Source organism: Vanessa atalanta, chromosome 4 (assembly GCF_905147765.1).
Source record: "Vanessa atalanta chromosome 4, ilVanAtal1.2, whole genome shotgun sequence".
Taxonomy (NCBI): Eukaryota; Metazoa; Arthropoda; class Insecta; order Lepidoptera; family Nymphalidae; genus Vanessa; species Vanessa atalanta.
Window position 1 is genome coordinate 3233937 of NC_061874.1, and position 22957 is coordinate 3256893.

A 22957-nucleotide genomic window follows, 5' to 3' on the forward strand; every position below is an offset into this window, starting at 1 on the left:
GATGAAGATGTTTGCTAAACCACCATTTAAATTGAAACTTTATCTTATTTTAAAATAAATATTTTATTAAAAATTTAATAAAAATAAATGTTTACATTTTTACGTGAGTAACAAGTAGTAGTGAAAATATATTTATCATAATTAATATTATTTATAATATTTTTTTTGCAATTCGTTATTTTTATATAATAAGCGTATAAGCACGTTTATTATTTAAGTAAGTCCATATTCCACGATCTCATATGAAGTGCTATACGTCCTGCTTAAGTATTAACTTCTGAATCGAGGTCTCGATGCCAGAAACGACTTCAGCGCTCAATGCATAATATGTATCTCAGCATCGGCCTTCGTATAACAGTGCTCGCGTGTTGTAAGAAATACTTGCCTGCAAATCCTTTTTAGTTAATTTCAGTAATTCTTCTATGCGAACAATGGTTATGATAATAAACACTATTTGTCTCTGATAGAAAAATGGTTAGTAGGGTACTGCTTTTTTATTTCTTGTCCAAGCAACTACGTAAGCCTGTAATTCATAAAATGCAAAACATAGTAAATATTAGTATAGTACAGTTTGCCGGTACAATTACGTTTAGACTTTACTTTACTTGGTAGTAGGGCTTTGTGGAAGCCCGTCTGGGTAGGTACCACCCACTCATCAGATATTCTACCGCCAAAGTCTGGTTGAGTGAGCCAGTGTAATCACAGGCACAAGGGACATAACATCTTAGTTCCCAAGGTTGGTGGCGCATAGATGATATTAAATATTAACCATAGTAAGCGATGGTTAATATTTAATATTTCTTACAGCGCCTTTGTCTATGGGCGGTGGTGACCACTTACGGCTCGTCCGCCAACCTATGCCATAAAAAAAACTGTATTTACTACCATCTTTCGACTTTAAATTAGACCAATATTAACATTTTGTAACAAATAACCTTAACAAAAATCTCATAGGTTTATTGTAATAAATATTATGAAGCTTTGACGTATAATAGTATCCCAAAAATCCTAAATTTATGCGCCGAAAATTCGATACAGTATAGTTTTGGGTTAAACAAAGGCAATAATAATATAAATACGAAAACCCTCGGATTCTGAGACATTAACCGTAAAGTTTGAAGTATTTGATGACCCGGATTTTCTGTACAGCTATTACTTTATATAACACTTCAACATCCCTTCTGAAATAGAAATAACGTTGATGTATCGGACGGATCCGAGAGACCCTTTTTTCTAGACAAATTTTATTAGCATGGTTGAACACTGTTAATAGTATCTAAATTAGAATTTTATGTACTAAGAAACTGAGTACGAAGTTAAGTACTTATTATAACTAATTTTGTTTTAAAGGACGTCAATTATATTAAAGGGAAATCGCAACTTGTTTAATTTAATTAATTATTTTAATTATATAAACGCAGATGGATAAATAATGTCGATAAATCTAAAATTGGTCGGATTTCCTTTTTTGAGAACAAGTGTACGATTTTCGATCACACGCTATACTCGTATATATTTTTAAGTAAACCATTAATATGAATAGAGCTATGGATTCATAATTGTGTTGATTAGTTGATAAAGTCATTTCATATAAAAGTAAATTGTACCAAAGATTGAAAATTGATTTTTTTGTTTTTTAATTTATTCGGTATTAATTTTGTTCCTTAATATTTATGGTAAGAATAAAAAAAAATGTTTAAGCATTATATTATCTGATAATAATACAAAATAAATATTAATTGATTTAAAATATAAGAAAAAAAAAACGAATTAACCCAGCCTTGTCGAGTCTAAGTTGCTTAAGGGACCAAGGAATTAACATTATTCATGAATTAGAGACTAATTTATAAAACTAATTACATAGAACTCTTACACCTTCAGCGTAAAAAACTAGGTTCTTATTAGTATCCGTGGAATAGTTAATATTTCCTAGCTAATAAAAGTGTATTTTAATGTAATTATATAATAACCAAGTCCTCATTTGCCTCTCACTCCCTTTGTTTTAGTTTATTTTAAGAAATTTTCTTTTTACCCCTCAAGTGCTATATAAATAAATATACTCCAAGGTTTAGCTGACGAAAAGAATATTTACACAATTTACAAATCAAAACGAAACATTTATTTACTCTACAAACCACGACCGCGTAGAACAGCTGAAGAAAAGTCGATCGTAATAAGCTCATTGTATAGAAAAATCCTTAAAAGCCTTAGTTATTTATTTTAATAGAATTACGAGTAGGCAGTCATTTATAAGTTATCAACATTTATTTGAATCTTCGGCTGCTAATGTCAACTGCCTATCGGTTTACGTAGCGGTAGACGATGTTCGTCCTTTTTGAATTGTTGGGAAGCCATATGCGTGAATTTATATTATATAGTATAATGTAAATTCATACAGATATCATAAGTTAAAAATACGTTAGAATATATATTTCCCGACGATATATTTGATAGAATTAAAATCACATACAATGAAAGAAATGTAAGGAAAGAATTGGTCAAATGAAAGCAGATATCATCTTAAGTATTCACGTTTAACAATTTAAAAAAACGACCCTCAAGCCCGATAAACATCAATTGGATATTAAAAGGTCTTTTAAAAAATCTCTTTTTTTTTGTTTAGACAAGGAGTTAATTCCGCAAAGTCAACAGACGGGATCATCAAGATTAACGGCTGTCCTCAGCGCTGCAGAACTAACAGCTGCACTAAAACGGATTATAAATGGTTCATCCAGATAACTTTGACTCCGTCGCATTTATCTTTTTAAGGATTTACGTCTGACCCTGGTCTTTCGAGTTGCGGGGCTATCATTGCACCGGGTCGTATTTTATAGGAAACATAATTATCTTTCGGACTATTTGTTACGGGGATTACGTTTTGACATGTAACTTTTGAAAATGGAACGTAAATAATGTATTTTTAGTTTAGATGTACTAAACTAAAATCATCACACGGCTAACTACAAATAGTAATTAGTAGAAAAGAAAAAGTATAACAAAAATAATTAAAGTAACTTATAATTCATGCATAATTTAATTATGCTTACGCAAATTATTTCCGAAAATCACAGATTTCGTTTAAAATAATAAAAACTTTTTACATGTTTTAATTAAATGTTAAGAGTCTTTAATTAAAACATTTTAATTAATTCTGTAATTTAAAAACACTACATTCCTAGCCCCGAATATAAATATAATAAGGTTAAATAATAAACACGAATTTATGATTTTAAATAAAAGCCGTGTATATTATTAATTATATCTTTGCATTTGATAGCCTAATTTTCGAGGAAAGGTATATAACATTGACCCTCAGCTTGTTTATTATTAACCACCTGCGGCTTTAATCGCGCATTTTAGGGTTGTATCAAGTTTTAGACATAAAAATGTGGCCTATGTCCTTCCTTGGAGCTCAAGCTTGCTTTATACTATATTTCAATAAATTTGGTTCAATGGTTTGACTGTAAAAGAGCAACAGACAGACAGGGTTAGTTTCACATTTATAATATACTAGGATTCGCACGGGTGCAATGCTGATACCAAATATACTACAGAATATCTTACAACGTTCACAGATTTAAATACAAACGCTATGTCCCTACATTTTAAATGTGTAATATGTTCAAAAATATTCATTTAAACTACATGATGCAATTTATCTATATTTATCTATATTAAATGCACAATATATTTAAGGTACTTAATTGGATAAGAATTAATGCTGTATTGCTTAAAATCGCTTCGAAAATAAGCCATTATTTGTCGTAAAATGTAAATAATTAAAAATGGTTATTGTGGGCTATCCCTAAGAGATATACTATAGATATAGATATATATTTTTGAAGACCTTTTTAAGTTGTAAAATACTGTAGTACATTATTTTGATCTAGCTCGTAGGCTCGTTTGCAATGTAAGCGCAAAAAAACTTTTTATTTACATACTTTAGAAACCTCTAAAATTATCAGTGTTCCTCTACTGTATTATGTATGTATTATACATATAAACCTTATTCTTAACCAATCTATCTATTAAAAAAAAACATCAAAATCGGTTGTGTAATTTTAAAGAACCAAGCAGACATAGGGATAGCAGACAGCGGTAAGCTACTTTATTTTATACTATATAAAGTCTAAGTAAATAACCCGTAAAACTGCACCGTTATTTAAATGTAACGAAAAGGTGAGGTCTTAAATTATGAATAGTTCCACAGCTATTCACTTAAATCTGAAATAGCCTAGTAGTTACAATTCAATTGTGGCACGCCTCTGGACACAGCGCGTCACACCCCGATGGAATTTGCCGCTTGGGGGCCCCAGAGGCATTCTTCAGGCTTGTGGCGAAAGCGAGCGAAGATCTCTAACTGCTAAGCGCGATAAATGCCATGCTAGGTAGCAAGAACTGGTGCTTCCGCGGACCCTATCTACCGAAGAAGAATGGACAGAAGGGTGTCGATGCTTTGCGGATCTTATTCCCACCACGTAAACGTCACCGGGATTAAATCCCGGGTTGTCTGGAGAACACTGGGAGAACCTCAAAGGTGGGCCAACAAACAGTAGCATACGCAAGCGATTCCATTATACCTTGGAACAGACGAAGTGGATACAGACGATGTGCTGGGGTACAACAGTTGTTTCCGGCCGCCGAGAAATTATTAGTTACTGGGTGGCTTTTTTACTAATTTTTTAATACATAATGTATCGACGAAATATATAATAAATATAAAATTAATTACTTTTATAGAAACTTGTGTACATATATGTAAAGTCTTTTTTTATATCGATACATTTGCAATATTAATTTGTTTTTTTTGCAAAACCTATTTCACTTAGTTACTTTAAACAATTTCTAGTATCAATTTTGGATGTCGTTATATTATCGATTACAAGAATAACCCTTTATTTTTGAACATAGAACACCTCTTTAAATAACCATGATTTTATTAAATCGGTATTAGATACGAGAATAAAATAATAAAATTTATATTTAATTATATGAATAGGTACATAACCATAACTAAATCTGAAATAGTCATTTATTCATATTTTATTTTATATCTAGTATGTTATAGTAAATGAAACAAGTATTACAAATAATTAGTACTTTAAAGTATCTTTAACGACCACTTGGTACAGCAGCTGGGACAAATGACTTAATAGCCTACATATGAAGAGATTATCAATCTGATAAATACATGCGGGTCAAGTACGAGAGGGGTTTATTTGGTTTAATTTGTAATAATTGAAAAATATCATATCAATAATGTGATGATATTTATTTGTCTTTGTCTAGATTTACTTATAATATTGTTCTAATAGAGAGCCGAGATGTCCCAGTGGTTAGAACGCGTGCATCTTAACCGATGACTTCGGGACCCAGGCAGGCACCACTGAATTTTCATGTGCTTAATTTGTGTTTATAATTCATCTTGTGATCGGTGGTGAAGGAAAACATCTTGATGAAACCTGCATGTGTCTAATTTCAACGAAATTCTGCCACATGTGTATTCCACCAACCCACATTGGAGCGGCGTGGCGGAATATGCTTCACAACCTTCTCCTCAAAGGAAGAGGAGGCCCAGCAGTGGGAAATTTACAGGCTGCTAATGTAAAATGTAATGTAATTGTTCTAATTAATTCCAATTAGTGTAGCGAAGGGATGAAGCTACATCGTCTTTATATAGTATACTAGTTACATTTATTTTTTAAATCCAATCCAATCTTTGTAATTTGGACACACAAAAAGAAACATTAAAATCTTTCCAGCCGTTTAGGAGTAGTTCATTGACAAAGACACGAACAAAAGAATTTTAAATGTAAAGATTATTTTTATAAAATGGTGCTTTCGGATCTAATGTAGTCGCAGTAAAAAAATATGTTAATGTGAACGATAACCTTAAAATTTAGAAAACCACAATAAGTTGTTTATTTTGAGAGGAGGTAATTGTAAGAACTGTCTACATTCTGATTATATATATATAACCAGAAATCGAATATTTTTCAGTTTTCGCAAATATTGTTTGTTTAATAACAAAAAATTTCAAAAACTGAAAAAAAGAACAGGAAAAAATTTTTAATAACGCTTAAAATGGCGTTCGCAAGTACTTTAGGTACAAAATTATCATTTCGTCCATACGGTTATTTAAATTTATTAAATTTAAAATTGTTTATTGTTTTTTCCTATACAGAAATACAAGACGTATTTAACGTCTTATTTGAAGTGAATTAAGGAACACTTTGCTATTATTTATTTTGATCTGTCATTCCCTTCTCTTATATTGAATTTGTAGGTTAGTCTAACCCAAAAGTTTTAGCGTCACACGAGAACTTAGTTTGAGGTTTTCAAATTCACCAGACAGCCATCCACCAGAGATCACCACACGTAAGAGTACGCGCAAGATTCGATATAATTCAGATCTATTCATAACATTCACTTTTAATTTGTAATTCTTAATTGATTGAAGTTTTAATTAAGGAGGAACTACCCAGCGAAACACCAGTTCCAGAGACATCACTGCCAGAATTTTTAAACTAAAGTTAATATCTTATATGAATTACATTATAAAAAAAAACACGTGTATGGCCAAGTTCTCGAGCCTGGATGTACTCTGTTGAATGGCAAAAAAGTAATATACCTCATGTGCACGCTGCAGTTTCGTTAGTTGGCATAATCAGGTGAGATGAAATCGATTTCATTATTTTAGATGCAATCCCCGATTACACTGTTGATCTGAAATTGCATCTAGTGGTGACTACATGCACCGGGATGAGTCTCATCTCGAGTGTTCCAAGCTATATCCATGACACCTGATTACATATCCGTCATAATAGGTAAATACGGATATTCATTGTATCGTCGGTTATTAATTACGGATATTGGAAGATCTGTAGTTATGAAAATCAAATTTCTCACCAATATTGTCTAAAGTTTTTAAGTTTAACATTAATGTTGAATAGCAAGTTGATCAAGTACATATTATGTAAATATATAAGCAACGACAGCGACCCTTATGACCCTTTTCGCTTTAAAGAATGCAAATGACGTAATATCTCAGATAGATCGCTATGTCAGCAGAAGCGAGGCGATATGGCGCATCTTTTCATTTGCGTTTAACGAAAGACATCATATAGTTGGCAGGTTAGATAGATTGTTCATAATTAAACAACACCTTGTACGGTAGGCAGTATATCAGAAAACAAATCTTTTAAAAAAATGCAGAGGACAGAACGGCACGATCGCCACTGACAGCATTTACCACAAGCTTCTTCTCAATTTGTCAAATAGATGCTTTCGCTCGCACTTAGCTGTACACTGAATTGCGACACCAATACCCATAAAACACATCATTGAAATCGTTTCAGCGTCGTAAACAAGGAATACCAGTTAAAGCATATCTTAATATATTTACTACTGAAGGTCTGGGTCGCATCTACACATCTATTTATTGAAAAGGTTACACCATCAACTTATCACTAAGCACTTAAAATTAATATCTGATGTGGGTAACATTCAAAGTGATACGTCTTTAAAGGTGTAAACAACATAAATTAAATTAAGGTAAATTGTAGGTATGCACAATGTAGGTACATATACGTATCATTTATCATTTTTTTTTGTGACATATTTCCTTTAATAAGAGTTTCATGATTTTCACACGGATCATGTTCATATTAATATAGGAATCAATCCTTACTAGGTAATCCTTAATCCTGGAAAGCTAGCCTTCCGGATTTATGCAACAAAAAAAACATTAAAAACTGAAATACTAGTAGTGAATAATTGCTAAAAATACAAAACAAAAATTCAGAGAATATGTAACCCTCATTTTTAATGTTGGTTAAGCGCTAAAATTTAAAGTAAAAATATTTTATTACAAACACAAATGAAGAATTTGGACATTGTGCTAGCTTAAGCTTGAACCCGAAATCGTTGGATAAAATGCACTGCCTGGCGGTGAAGGAAAAGAAAAGGAATTTGATGAAATTCTACCACATGTCTATCCACCACCCTAAATTGGAGCAGCGTGGAATAAGCTACAAATATTCTCCTCAAAAGGAAGAGGAGGCCTTAACTCAGCAGTGGGACATTTACAGGTTGTTACTGATATTTGATTACTTAAAATAATGTAAGAGATATAATATAATATAATATAAGGCGATGGCGATCGTACCGTGAAGCACAGGATTAACATAGGGTGGTTGAAATGGCGGCAGGTTACGGAAACAATTTGTTATCGGGGGTAACTTAAGAGGAAGATCTATAAGACCATGGTCTGACCTGCTGTCCTATAAGGATCAAAGTGTTGGGCCGAAAAAGAGATGAATGAAAACCAACTGCATATAGCGGAGATGAGAATGTTAAGATATTTTTTTTTGTAGTAAAACCTTTGTTGCTGATAAAGTTTAATAGTGGCTTACTTTTTCAATTAAATCTTCAATTGAATAATTTAATTCAGTAAACGAATTAATCAATTCATTTAATGAATTAAAATAAATTAATAATAACATGCAAATGTACATACACACACATAAAGATACGTATCAAATACATGTAGTAAAATCGAATACACCCACACACATGAACATTGAACATACTAAACGTGAGCGAACTCATGAGCGAAATCATGAGCGCGTAAGTATTAAAGAAAACCTAAAAAACGAAACTCGTAACTTTATCAAAGGTCAATGTAGCGAGATATTTTTTAAAGGTCATCGAATTGAATGCCTTATCAAATATCTTAACGACTAGTAAAACCTCTTGTTTATTACAAACTTTTTACACTTTTCAATATTTTAACGACGTCTCGCCAACACCGATGAAAAAATGTTTACTGTAAAACAGCCAGCGTCTACCACAAGACTATAGGACACAAGACCACAGTTTGTAAACTGAAAATTACCTTTGATTTATTTAAATATTATTTTGTACATTGTATGCGATTACGCAATCGTTATTTTGAGAACGCGCTTCAGATGTTTTATTAGATTGCACCGTGCATTTGAATACCGAACGCGAATTCATTAATATAAGCAAATGTAATGCATCGCGTTTCGAGAATGTCTTAGTCCTGTTAAACGCGTGACTTCACCGCATACTGCGCTTGCAACGTGTGCATACATCCTTAATAGTACTTGAGTTAATTGAATAGTAAATTATTGATCACCAAATGTTACTGAGAGTTGCATCTCCCGTTTAAACTAGCTAGTTCGATTCCTGCTAGTTTACATTATCACTAGTTGAAGCGTATGTTACATATTGACATATTTATCTATGTGTGTGTTAAATTCTGTTAATATAATAAATGTGAAAGTGAGTTCGTATGTTCCGCTTAGCCGCCTTAAATACTCAAACATTCATTTGAAATTGACATTCAAATCATTAAAGGCACATAAAAGGAAATACCAGCATTTTTTGGTCGGACTATCAAAGAAGTAAAAAATACAATTAACGTACTTGAATTTTTTTTTAGACTAAATTGGTTCTTAGTAATCAATTAAAAACAGACAAACAAGTCAAGTGCATTCAGTAATATGAGACATCTTCTTGTTAATTGCTATCAAAGATTATAAAATGAAATATGACATGGAGTATTCGTTTTATGATACATTTTATATATTTTTATTTACATGACGAATTACAACCCAAAATAAAGTAACAATTCCTTTTCTCCTACTAGCAAACCACTTCGATTGCGCACGACGTAACCGAGGTACATATATTATTCACCAAAGCCTTCGGAAATCAACCTATCAATAAGACGGAATTGTACCACATCAACCCAGTCAATTCTGAGATCACCTTTGAACGGCTAAAACCAGATAGATAGTATAGCAGATGTCTTTTTCCAACCGTAGCGTTATATGTTTGCTTCAAATGTCTCTATTACTAAACGAAACAAAGCAGGATATACACATAGTATTAAATAAATTTTCATCAATGTCATTACAAGTTTAAGTGTCAATTCGAGCTACTGAATAAGTTTAGCCATCTTTGTAGATGGTTAAACTACTACTAAGATTAATCTTGGTGACAATTCTCAATAGAGAGCTAATCGCACATGTTTATAAATACAAGTAAACTCTAAAATAAATAATATATAACATAGTAAGAACAATATGTTTAAAATACAACCTATTGCTGTATCGACTAGACTTGACACTCATACTATGTATTTATACTTTTAATTATATTTTAGATTTGGTTATATCAAGACAAGCTGTTATAACATTTGAATGCCACGAATTTAATGAACCAGAAAACATTTTTAAAATGTCTTAGCATTTTAAGTCCTTCTGTTTGTCCTCGTGTTCGAAATTTAGTAAACCGATATTTTACCATCGTACATTTCTTATAAGAGATTACAACAATATTTTGTTTAAGTACATGTGTTTACTTCGTCATTTTGTAAGGATTCTGCTGCATGTTATGTATTGCGTCTTGTTACTTAAGACCTAATAAATGCCTTGAATTAAAAATTTTGTGACTGCATGTAACTCAGACATTATCATTTAATTGGTAAGGACGCAGACATTGCTAGTGACGTTTTTTAATTATTTATTTTTAGTTAATAATTTGTGTTATAGATAGGCATGAAGGCAAATGGGCCTAACCTGATGGTAGTGCTCAACACTGACAAAATAAATTGCTTCTGCAAGAAATATTAATCCTCATATCATAAATGTACCACCAACACACTGGCTCACTAAATCTTCATATTAATTTCGACAGAAAAACTCAATATCTTACATGAAATAGGGATTTCAACCTATGACCTCGGGACCTGCGGCCTTATATCTTGCCACTAGACCAATGAGGTAGTCACATCACAGTCACAAACTAAAGTAAAGTGCACAATCAAAAATTCAAATGGAGATTTATAGTAAAGAGCTTATATAAGAATTTTGCCGTCGGACGTCGCACACAAAGCCCTGTATATTCACATAAGATTGAGTTTATTAAAATATGCGTCATAACAAAGGAATTTTTATTGGATCGTTGCTGATGTTCGAGACAATAAAATAATTCAAGCTTCTTTGAAGCCGTCCTTATGAGTCGAAGAATTATTTGTCCTAAACAAGTAAGATCAGTAGATTTATTTAAAAAACCATCAAATTTTATCACACTTCAATGATTACAATTTTACAAAGAAGATTGTATGTTAAGAAATACAGTGGCTACTTTTTAAGAAGAGTTCAAAGTTCGATCTCAGTTACGTTAGTCTACGCATTCACGAAGGGTCACCGATCCGCGTTAAATAAAAAATAATATAATTTGTATTTTTTTGCTATCCCTACACTTATTCATCTTACGTACTGTAAGATATATTGTAAGTACGAGCATCATTCACTCACACTAATGCACACTGATAATAATTTAAGGTGGAGAATCGCGCCTTCATGAGTAAACAAATATACTTATACATTCGATTAATAAATATTTAAGACTTTTCTCACATCTCTTCAAAATATGACGAAATTCTTAATTATAGATAGTAAATAAGAAGCCGAGGTGGATGTTTTCAATACCTGATATTGAACACTTGGAGTGTCAGTCACCTCCAGTTATATTATGTGTGAATCATGATCAAGGTGAGTGAACATGGTGGAACGTAGTCTTCTAAATGATTGCCAGTCAGAAAAAAAATACTGACGCACATACAGGTCAGTCTTGGTACTTTTCTAATTAACCAAGTGTACCTTTCTCTCTTTTCTTTGCGTAAAGACTTAATAAAATATTATAATTAAATTCAGAAACAATACTCCCTATTTATTAAACGAGGAATTGCAATTGAGGAATATTTTAATTTATGTCAAATATCTAAAACATTTATTTATTTTAATCTAAAGCCTTTAAGATTTTTATGTTTCTAATTTTAAATATTTCTAAGAGACAAGCTGTCGTGCAATCTTAACCTCTGCGTCGAATTTTAGGAATTCCTATTTTGCCGGGTTATTACGTAGGCAACGTCATACTATAATCCTAATCTCTAATTTTCATGCTCGTAGTTTCAGGTTTCAGATAATACAGCTTCAGTTCACATCGGATAACATAAGTACATTAGTCGTCAAGTTATTTTACTCGGATATTTGAGTTTCTTCATCGAATCATTTGACAATAATTCCTTTAAAAGTTCAAAGTTTTTCATATAATAGGGCCTTGAATTAAAAACACAGAATCATACAAAATGTACTTCTTACAAATTTCGTCATAAAATCGAGTTATGTCTTTCATTTATTCATTCTCTGTATTAAATAACTATAAGCATTAATGATGTTATATTGCTTACATTTTCATAAATTTGACTTCAATAAACCTTACTTTAACGGAATTCCATATGTATCGGCAAGACCGTATGCCGTGACGGCTAACGGTATGACGCTCTCTGTTGCTGTCAAGTCTCAGCCACTCTTTTCTTTCCTTTATGGGCGTATATACTATTTACATTGTTCCTATATATTATTATTATTATAATAAAAATATATACAATATACCTATGATATTTATTTATAGATTTCATTTATTTTACACCATATTTATTGGTTTACTTTCATTATAAATTCTCTCAGTAACCATAAAACTCCATCTCGCGTTGGTTGCATTTAAAAAAAAAAAAAATTAATTAAAGCATGTTCTTTAGTTTTTTGTAATTATAGTTAATACACTGTTAAATAAACGATATATTTTGATCGCAGTAAATACGAATGGAAGCTAATAAAATTGTAAATAAGCTGTAAGCGCTGTGAGCTTAAATCAAGCCGTCTGTATCAAGTCACGAAGCTGTTGGGCTTCCATCAATTGTGGTGGAATCGACCGGGGTACCATCCATTAAGCGCTTTATCGCGATTGGTTTGAAAATAATCCTTTTAAGTAAAACGAATTTAATAAGCTATTCAAATTCGATAATATTCAATATTCGAATACTAATGAATTTGATAAACAAAAATGCACTTCTAATAGAATTATCACACACAAGTTTATTTGTAGTCAGCTAACTTATATGGCTGGGTGTTATTTTCTGCATAAGTGTGTACGCAACCAGTAGCAATATTGGGTTGGAGAGATATCGTATTTGACTGGTACTACATAACACGTTTTCTACCGCACGGGGCTATAGCGCTATCAAGTTCATAACTCTAGGCTGATGTTGAGTAATTCCTACAGCCTTTCATTATCCATAGGATCATAATCCGACCTCGTAATTTAAAAAGTTCCTGTTTTCATGACATGGGACAAAAAAAATCGGATTTCTCCCTATGTGGGAATCGTGGTTACATAGATCCCCAATGCCAATTGGGGACGTTCCATAGGTGATCGGTTTTTCATAACATAACATGGTCATTCTCTTACTAATTAATTGTAATAGGCTTAGGGTATGGAACAAAACAGATCAATATATCAAGAAATGTATGCTCATCGAAACGGACAGATAGAAGATTAAAAATCTTTGTTCTAAAATGTAGGTAAATTTTATAAATATGTTTTGAATCTGTACATGTTCTTACGTGCTTGTCTAAGAACTTAACCCCTGCCATACAAGGAAGTAAAACGCAATTTACCTGCTAGTGACATGACATTTGCATCTTTATTCAAATTAACTAAGCAAAATACTTTTGGTTCACAGAAATTTTTAATTAGTTTTAGTTAAAGAAATTCAGAATTTGCGGACATTTATTCTTTAATGATTTGTAATAGTGATTTTATTATACCTTTATTTTGTAATAATATACTGCAGATATCACAATTAAAGATTTTATTATAAAAAGATAGTATTTGCTCAGTGTTAAAAATTACCTTTACACAACGATTTACGTAAACAACAGCTACAAAGCCAAATACCTAGTACTTGGTTGGCCAGCGCTGTTATGAATCATATTTATAGAAATGTGTTCTCCAGTTTCAATTTATAAAATTTTATTCAATTCATAAAAATTGCTTCATAAATTTACGATTTCATATGCGTCATCAAAGATGAATGTGCGACAAACACGATAAAACGTGAATATCGGGAAAGTAGGTATATAATAACATTTCATTTCGCTATTAATTTTTCAAATGTGCGAAATTTTAATATATAATATACGATTTATTATTATTATTATTTATTTCTATATAAAGAAGCTTACAAATGGCCGCGGATATTTTCAAAATGAATATTTCTGTCGAAGTATTTCTGCACTGTGTCACATCAAACTATTTATTGCATATTTAATTAAAATCAGCTCAAAGGTTCAGGGCGAGGTATGTGAATGCTGTAGGTGTGATCTGACACGTTTTTGGTGGTAAATTTTGTGATGTGATAGCTTTCGACTCCGGGAATTATAAAAAATATGGAACTTTTCGAAGAAATTCATTTTGTTAATTCAAATGTTTTATACGAAGATAACTTAATACATTCTGTTAAAATATTGAAGCGTCAATAGCGCAATGGCTTACGGGCTGCGTAGCGATGTACATCGTCGCAGGCTCGATCCTCTAGGGGTAAATAGGAATATTAGTTATTCCTTAAAATAAGGTTTTACTACTATTCATTTAAATAAAAATAATAATATATTCTTACGTAGACGGATGGCATGTGATGTAAGTCGATTGATTATAACCTCAATTCAAAGGAGAGGAATTAAATAAAGCTTATTTAATTTATTTTATTTAGTTTAAAATAACACTGTCTTCTAATTTTTCTTCAAATGATTATTCATATTCTTATAGTGTAACTTGTCCAAATCCTCTGTCTGAATGCCTCGGACACAACATGATCGAACTCCACTCTCCAAATAATCTCTAATAACAAAAAAAATCTTTCATTTATTTTTCCGTCCAAAAATGTTTTCTATATATACTAATTATATAATACTAAAATGTACTCAATCTATCAATTCTTTTAAAATCCATGTCAATACTCACTATTTAGAGTTATGAATATCTAAGGTTAATTGTTTTACTCTGTATATAGCCGATTATATATATCTATATGTAAATGTAGGAGGTAATAATATATGCATTTATCATAAAAGTGTATCAGTGTGTACACGTCTTTACCATTTTATCAATCTCGTGTCCTTTATCCAAAGGTTGTCTGCAAGAGATTATACAAGAGAGCATTATCGTTGATGGAGCGAGAACCTTTGTATATATATATTGATATTATTTATCTTTACAAAGATAGCTTTTTTGTTAAATATTTTGTTGAACGAAACTATAATAAATTTATATACAAATTCTTTTACTGCTAATCTCTTTTTTTAATTTGTTATTATAACTATATTATATAGTTATAATAACAAATTATAAAAAAAGAGATTCATATTCAGACATGTATTCATAATTTATATAACTAATAAAAATTATAGTTGCGCAGGTGTTCGTGAAAATATCTTAACATAAGAATAATCTGCTATTTCTCACATATAATTTATTTATTATTGTATTCAGTATATTATACTTAATATTGTTATTGTATACGGTATTATTCTAGTCTTTACAGGAAACGTAATATAATTGTTGTTGTAAGGAGTACAGGTACGTTATTGTTTTAGAAGCTGACAAAATATCAAGGGTTACGTTGCGTTAATTTAGCCTTCATCGTATAAATCTTTATTACACTGAATCCAAAACTGTATTAAGAAGATCCAACGACATTACAAAAAAAAATGATTTAAATTTGAATTAAATAATTATAATTAAATACCACCCACTAATCAGATATTCTGCAGTAATACTTTTTATTGTTGTATTCATAAATTGGAGCACAACAATAACAACAAATACTAAGATTTTTGTGTTCCAGACTGAAGAGTTAGTGGGCCAGTACATAGGCAAAAGGACATAGCATCTTAGTTCTCAAGGTTGGTGAGGCATTGGCGATGTAAGGAATGGTTAAGATATATTGCAGCGCCAATGTCTATCGGCAGTGGCCACTTAACATCGGGTGGTCTATTCGCCCGTCCGCTTACTTATGACATAAAAAATAACGCATCATAAGCTATTATTATTTATAAAACGGAATATTACAAGGAGTGCTCTAAATTTCAAAAATATTGGTACATCTGGAAATAATAAATGAATAAATATATATAGTGCCAATGCATCATCAACACTTCAAACCTTTCCTGTGACTCGTGTCTGTGAAATAGCTGACTTACAATACAAAACCTGTTGTGTGAAAAGGACGATTGTATAAACATTTGTCAAGTTTCTATCAGGACGAGTTACACCGAGATGCCCCAGAGAATCTTAACCAAACATTGCGTATAAATACAAATCCAGGTCAGCAGTGAGTTTCCGCGTGCTCATTTGTTTATATTTCATTTCGTGCTCGAAAGTGAACAAAAACATAGTAAAACAACTTGCATCGAAACGTCGAATGATATGTTAACTCTGTAATTACAAACAAGAGTAGTCTATCAATAGAGCGACAACAACTTATGTAAAGTATAGTAGAAGTAATCGAGAAGTCTCTAGCTTATCTTGGCTATATATTGCCTTTAACCATTAGGTATATAAATTACACTTCAAGGTTGCAAGGTTTCTCAGAGGATACCTACAAAAAAAGAACTACAAATGTTGTTTGAAAACTATTCGATAATACAAATACAGTATTGTTTCGAATATATAAATAATTCTTTAACATTGGTTTTCTTATCTTTAACTTTTAAATTTATATCTTGTTAATGTTTTGAAAATTTATATTTTTAGTCAGAAGTAACAACTAATTATTAATAAATATGAGCAAGATATATTTTTAATATATAATACTTAGAAATATAAACGTAATGAAGCAATCAGCAACAATTCAACTACTCCTTTTCAAGAAAGCTATCTAAATGGAAATGTGGTTAGATTTTAATCAAGTCTTATCAGATTTTTCTCGTTCATATTAACCTAGCATTTAACAGTGAAGCAAACACGCGATCACCATAATTAGTTTTTGAACTTATATCATAAAATTCAAGAAAAAAATATTTGCCCAAGAATCGTTTACTGGATTTAATGAAAGCCGTTCTCGAACTTCGAAAAGAATAATTTAATAAAAGTCTGCAAATTTTTGAAGAATTTTTGTTGCCTTATTTATATTTTTGCTCGCCTCCGTTTCGTTAACGAAAACGCGAATTAAAGGGAATTCAAATATAGAAAAAGTTTAAGGATAAATTGTTAAGATTTTATTAAAAAAACTTGACCTTTTCAATTCAACTTTTATTTTTTATTTATAGTAAAAACTTTTTCAAAAGTAAAAAAGAAAGAGGTTCATTCGAAAAAATTATGTTAATTTTATTATGTTTAAATTAAGTATAAAATAATTATAAAATGAAAATACTTGAACTCAAATAAAATAACATTTTTAATTAACTTGAGATTAAAAAAATAGCTAACACTTTATATTTAAAACAAAACTTATTATCACGTGTTAAAACTTACGATTACTTTCCGAGCAATATCGAAAAGTTTCAGCGCTGCGTCATTTCGAAACGAAACAACAATAACGTACAAAACAAATGGATTAATCAAAAAACCATAAATCAAAATCGTCAACGGAATTGAAATCTAAAAATATTCACTCACCGTAAACTGAGATAAACTTTTCTCGTCCATCATCCGGCACAACACACGAACACTTCATATGACACAACTCTTAAATCCCGATAATTTTATATAACTCGATTAGTTTAAAAACACAATTAAAATCTCGTTATAACTTAATTTAAATTAAATAACCTACATTACTCGTCCGTGTTCACAGTAACTTTTTACACCGACATCCGTTTGAGTTAGATTTTTTATCTGTGGAGGAACAAAACATCGCAGATCGAGAGGCTCGGACTAACTTCGTGCGCGTCACTCGAATGCCGAGTCCACACTACATAAGGGCGTATCTTGACAGATCCTTATTGCGCTTGCGTAAAACGAAGTGACTCTTTGGCCTGGCGGACTTATTCACTAGTTAATTAATATATCAACTTTTCTACCCTCCTGTATTAAACGAGTCTCTTAATAAAATATTTGGTTTGGTGTCTCAGGAATCTTCTGTCGACTTTGCTCAATGAATTTTACATGACTTTATAAATTCAACTTTTAACTGTAAATAGATTAATCACAAGCATTATCAGCTTTAAGATATATCTGTTTTGGGTAAACAATTCGCTTAATAGTTTATTTATTGTTTCTTGTATTTTAAAATGAGACAACACGTTTTTAATTTTATTTTTGCTACTTTATTATACGAGAAAATTGAATTCGTTATTATATTATAGCGTTCTAACATTTCTAAAAGCGTTATTCATGATGACGCTTTGAATTTTGAGTAACCGAAATTTATTGTACACATTGCGTAGTAAGCTGTATAATACGTTGTCGTGTCGACTATTATAAATCAGTAATAATAAAATAATAACATTAAACATTTTCTCAAGCTTCTGCTTAAACTCAGGGTACGATATGTATGGAAATGGATAAACTTTGTTGTGAAACTAAGTTAGCGTAATGTAAAACCAGTACAATATTATAATCCAACCACGAATTTTTCTTAGACCGTCGACTGATCAGGACATTAATTTAAAATAGTTATTCGATTGTCACAAATTAATAAAAAAAATTGTTGGTGAACCGGTATAATTATAAGCACAAGCATATTATCGTAAGCTATAGTTAGCGCTGCATTGATGATGTAAAGAAAAGTTTATTGTAATTATTTAGCACAGAAATTTCCACACTTGTAAGTGGTCCATACTTTCTTGAATCATTTTTATTGGTTTAACTTACTTTATAATCGGGTGTCTTTATGTTTTTATTTCATATAATTTTGTAATATTTATAAGCTGCACGTAAGTATTCACGAATGTCAGAGAAATTATTATATATAAATTTGTATATACAATTTATATACATCGATAACTCAATCATTACATCACTAGTGTTTAAAATTAATTGCAAACTACAATAATAATATCGTTCTGCTAACTCCTTGTTATTTCGATGTCTGTTTCTCTTACGTCGTGTAAATATCAGCCTAATGTCATTGGGGTCGTGCCGATACAAGTAGTATAATTCCATTTACAATGTTTATATTTGAATAAGCTATATAAATTAATTCGGTTTGGACGTGTCAGCGGTGAAGTGGTCGATTGATGTATTAAATGAACCACTGAAAGCGAAGCGATTGAGATATTTGTAACTAATACTAGTTAATTAGTAAATTTAATACAAATTTTAGAACTTATTCAGATTTTATAAAAAATTTTATAGGAAAGTAACCTGATGATAAGTGGTCACCTCCGCTCGTAGACATTGACGCTGTAAATAATATTAACTCCTTGCGCAAACGCTATAACCCTGATATGATGTACAATGATATTATGTATTTTATGACTCACTCACCCTTCAAACCAGAGTACAATGATCCTTAATACTACTGTTTATCGATAGAATAGGTAATGAGGTAATAGTGCATACTCAAACGGTCGTGCACAAAGCTCTACCATCAAGTTAACGAATTATATACAACTAACTAAAATATTTTAAAGTATAGTTCTAAGATATTCCGATTATAAATTTAAATTGTTTACCAAGTCTGTCCAGAGTTGAAATAAAGTAGCTTAGTTGCCTATTAGCGTCTTATGGCAAGTCAAAGGCCTCCACTTTTAATCCTCTTTTCTCTACTAAGAAATTGTTCACTAAGCATGCGCCTTAATAGAAGCAATCTTTCTTTGTATCTTTTTTTAATGATAATTACTTAACACAATAACATTCTCTATAAAGGCGACCGCAATGTGGTGCATTCCTGTCTTCTGCACAAATATAGCGAAGGATGTTGAACATTTTAAACTTTTTTTATATAAACGAGGGTAGGCGGAATTCAAACCGGAATCAACAATATTGCTGTTTGGTAGTAGAATATCTGATAAGTGGGTGATACTTACCCAGACGGGTTTTCACAAAGCCCTACCACCAAGTTATCTAAAAGATATTGAAAATATGAAAGTTTGTTTATATGTATGTCGCACCAAACGTTAGCCGATTGTAAGAATATTTGACATAGATCTAGATTAACTCAGTCGATAGTATATAGGATACCTTTCATATAAGAAGGACAAAGATAAAAGCAAGCCACTGTTTTTGGTTACTGTATCGGCTTATAACTCTTGTGATATATACATATCTCAAGAGTCCACATAGTATATATGCGTATTCCATTTAATGTATATATTTGTATTCCATTTATTCCATTTCATTAAGCAGAGCAAAATATACCTACTAATTGTCTTTAAAGTGTAAGGAAATTTTCGTTAAGCGCATCCATCAATGAAACACGTAAGCGCCCAAGAAGTTAGCGTCAGTCTGCCAAACTATTTACAAGCTTAGTCTTCGTCCGAATTTAAATAAATGGAATAAGTGCAATTGTAAATAAAGTGAACATCTATATGTATTTAAATAATTAATATAATTTGTATGTTTGTACCAGTGGACCTTGGTGGAATAAAGGCCAAATATTTATCTTAAGGAATTAATTTTATTTAAATTAATAATAAAATAATTATAATTATAAGAATGAATATACATTGCTTATTAGGACTCAATTCAATTTCAATGAATCGATGTAACAGAAGCCTATTATTATTAGCTAAATATTTAATAGTTTATATAACTATCTTTATAGTTTAAGAATTTAATAATAATTGTGTTTGTTGTTTGTGTGTGTTCGAATACAAAAAACAAACAAAATCTACTCATATGTCATATTAGTAACATAATAAAAAAACGCTATAATTGCATTACCGCTGGGCAAAGACCTATCCACTTAAGGTTTGTATTTCATTCCACCACGCTGCTGAAGAGTGGTTTTGTGGCCACATTTAGTATATGAAATTTGTAGAGCTTGTTCGGGTTTGAATTTGCGACCATTGGGTATGATCCACATTTTTTATCCATTTTACTATATCAGCTTAATGTGATAATACCACAAATATATATTTATTTTCTATTTCCTCGCCTCGCTTATGCTGCAGTGGTCGGTAAGCCTAATTCTAATGTCAATTCTAGTAATTGAGTTAAATTCGGTCGTAATGGTATTAGTCTTAACTATTATTTTATAAATGCCATGAAATGTGACAGTCATCGAAAAAATATTTAATAAAATAAATGACTATAGTAATTGCCACTTATAAGAATTGGTACACGTGAAAAAAAAAACTTTTTCTGTAATATGATGATAGTACCGGATATTAAAATTTATTAATTGGAAGAAATATTAAATTAAGAGTTAAGTACTCCGTACGGTTTGCTAATAGCTCTGCAATCTATACATTGAATTTTCTACACGCTAGCACAGAAAAGCACAGTTATATTCAGTACCTACTCAATTTATTAGTAAATTGTTGTATAATAAACCACCTACCAGTCCCGGATTCGCACGTGTACAATGAATGTCAATGTGACTTTTTTTTAATGACGTACTGGTTACCGTTATTGTAGGTGGTCACCACCACCCATAGAAAATGCCGCTGTAAGATTAATCATTCCTTACATCACCAATGCGCCACCAAGCTTGGGAACTAAGTTGTTATGTCCCTTGTGTCTGTAGATTATTACACCTGTTTCAAATCTGAACATAAATATATCATCATGTGCATCTCTATTGCTTGGCATATTTTATTCTGACAATGTCAACAATTATACACCTACACCTTCCTCATGAATAACTCCATCCATTAGCGAAAACCGTATAAAAATCCGTTTAGTAGTTTTTTTGTGTTTATCGCAAACAGACGAGACAGGACTTTAATGTACATACTCCCATCGATATAGAAGTAAGAACTACGAAAATTCACTTTTTAACAGTAATTTACATATAAAATAAAATAGTATTATTTAATCGTGTATTACTTTTTTCACCTAAATACCACCCATTCATTATTTAACTGTCAAATAACATTAAAAACCAATATAATTGCCTATGCCACGGATGGTCACTGGCTTAGAGGGGTACAAAAACCTGTTCGTGATATAAGAGGCTGTGGTGACCACTTATTATCAATTAAACCATTGATCAAGTTGGATCTCCTAAATTATACATCATAATATATACCCTTTCACTAAACAAACATATTTATAACGTTTTATTGAAATTATTATTAAAGTAAAATAAAAAATTTAATGTCCAAAAATATTTTCTTAAAATTTTAGAATACTTTTAATATGTTTGTATGTGTGAAATAACAATATTAAAAAAAAAACCGCGAAAGCGACTTATTACGCTTCTACTAATAAACAAATTTCAGAAAGATTTTTCACGTTAACATGACGTAAACATTTTAAATAAATTATTATAAAAATAATTATATAATATGTCGTATTCTTTCGTACAATTTACGTAAATGTTTTGGTCAGATTTTGTGAGAAACCATCACTATTCGAGCGTGATTGAGTAACATCTTCTCATTTATAATATTCCTTGATACGTTAAGTTTAATATGATAAGAATAACACTATTGACATTATAACATGACACGGCTTAGACTTGACCCACACATACGAATATCAGCCTATGTTTTACAATTCTAAATAATTTATTAAGGAGCGCACGTGTGTTCCCTCCGGAATTAAACAGTCGCGCCCGTTTGATAAATTACCTATAATTAATTTAGCCATTCATTAGTAAAAATTTACGTTCCCCATTGCGGTTTCAGGGTGATGGGGTGACACTTTCGTTTTGTCAAATATTCTGTGTTGTAGGTATTTAAATGATACAAGTTAGGAATTTTATGTTTTCGATAAACTTATCACAATTGATACAGGTGACTGTTTATGATTTCAAAAGTAATTCGTATATATGTATAAAGGATGATTTGAAATATATATGTAATAATTTTTTCCTTACATGACATGATCGTTTCTATGGTAAGTTAAGAACGACAAGTAACTTCCGATTTTTCAAGTTACATCGTATAATCCCTTTACAGTTAAGTAAAGA

General features: G+C 31.0%; 1 protein-coding gene across 3 annotated transcripts in view; it reads right to left on the minus strand.

Annotated features, from left to right (window-relative positions):
• Nucleotides 1-22957, minus strand: part of LOC125077595 (nephrin-like) — a 224493-nt gene that overhangs the window by 167358 nt on the left and 34178 nt on the right. Inside the window, exon 1 of one of the 3 annotated variants that reach the window (XM_047689555.1) lies at nt 17554-17834. The exons of the other annotated variants lie outside the window; for them this stretch is intronic. The gene's annotated coding sequence lies outside the window, so the exon portion shown is untranslated. Of the gene's footprint in view, nt 1-17553; nt 17835-22957 lie in introns of those variants that run through there. 3 annotated transcript variants of the gene reach the window in all.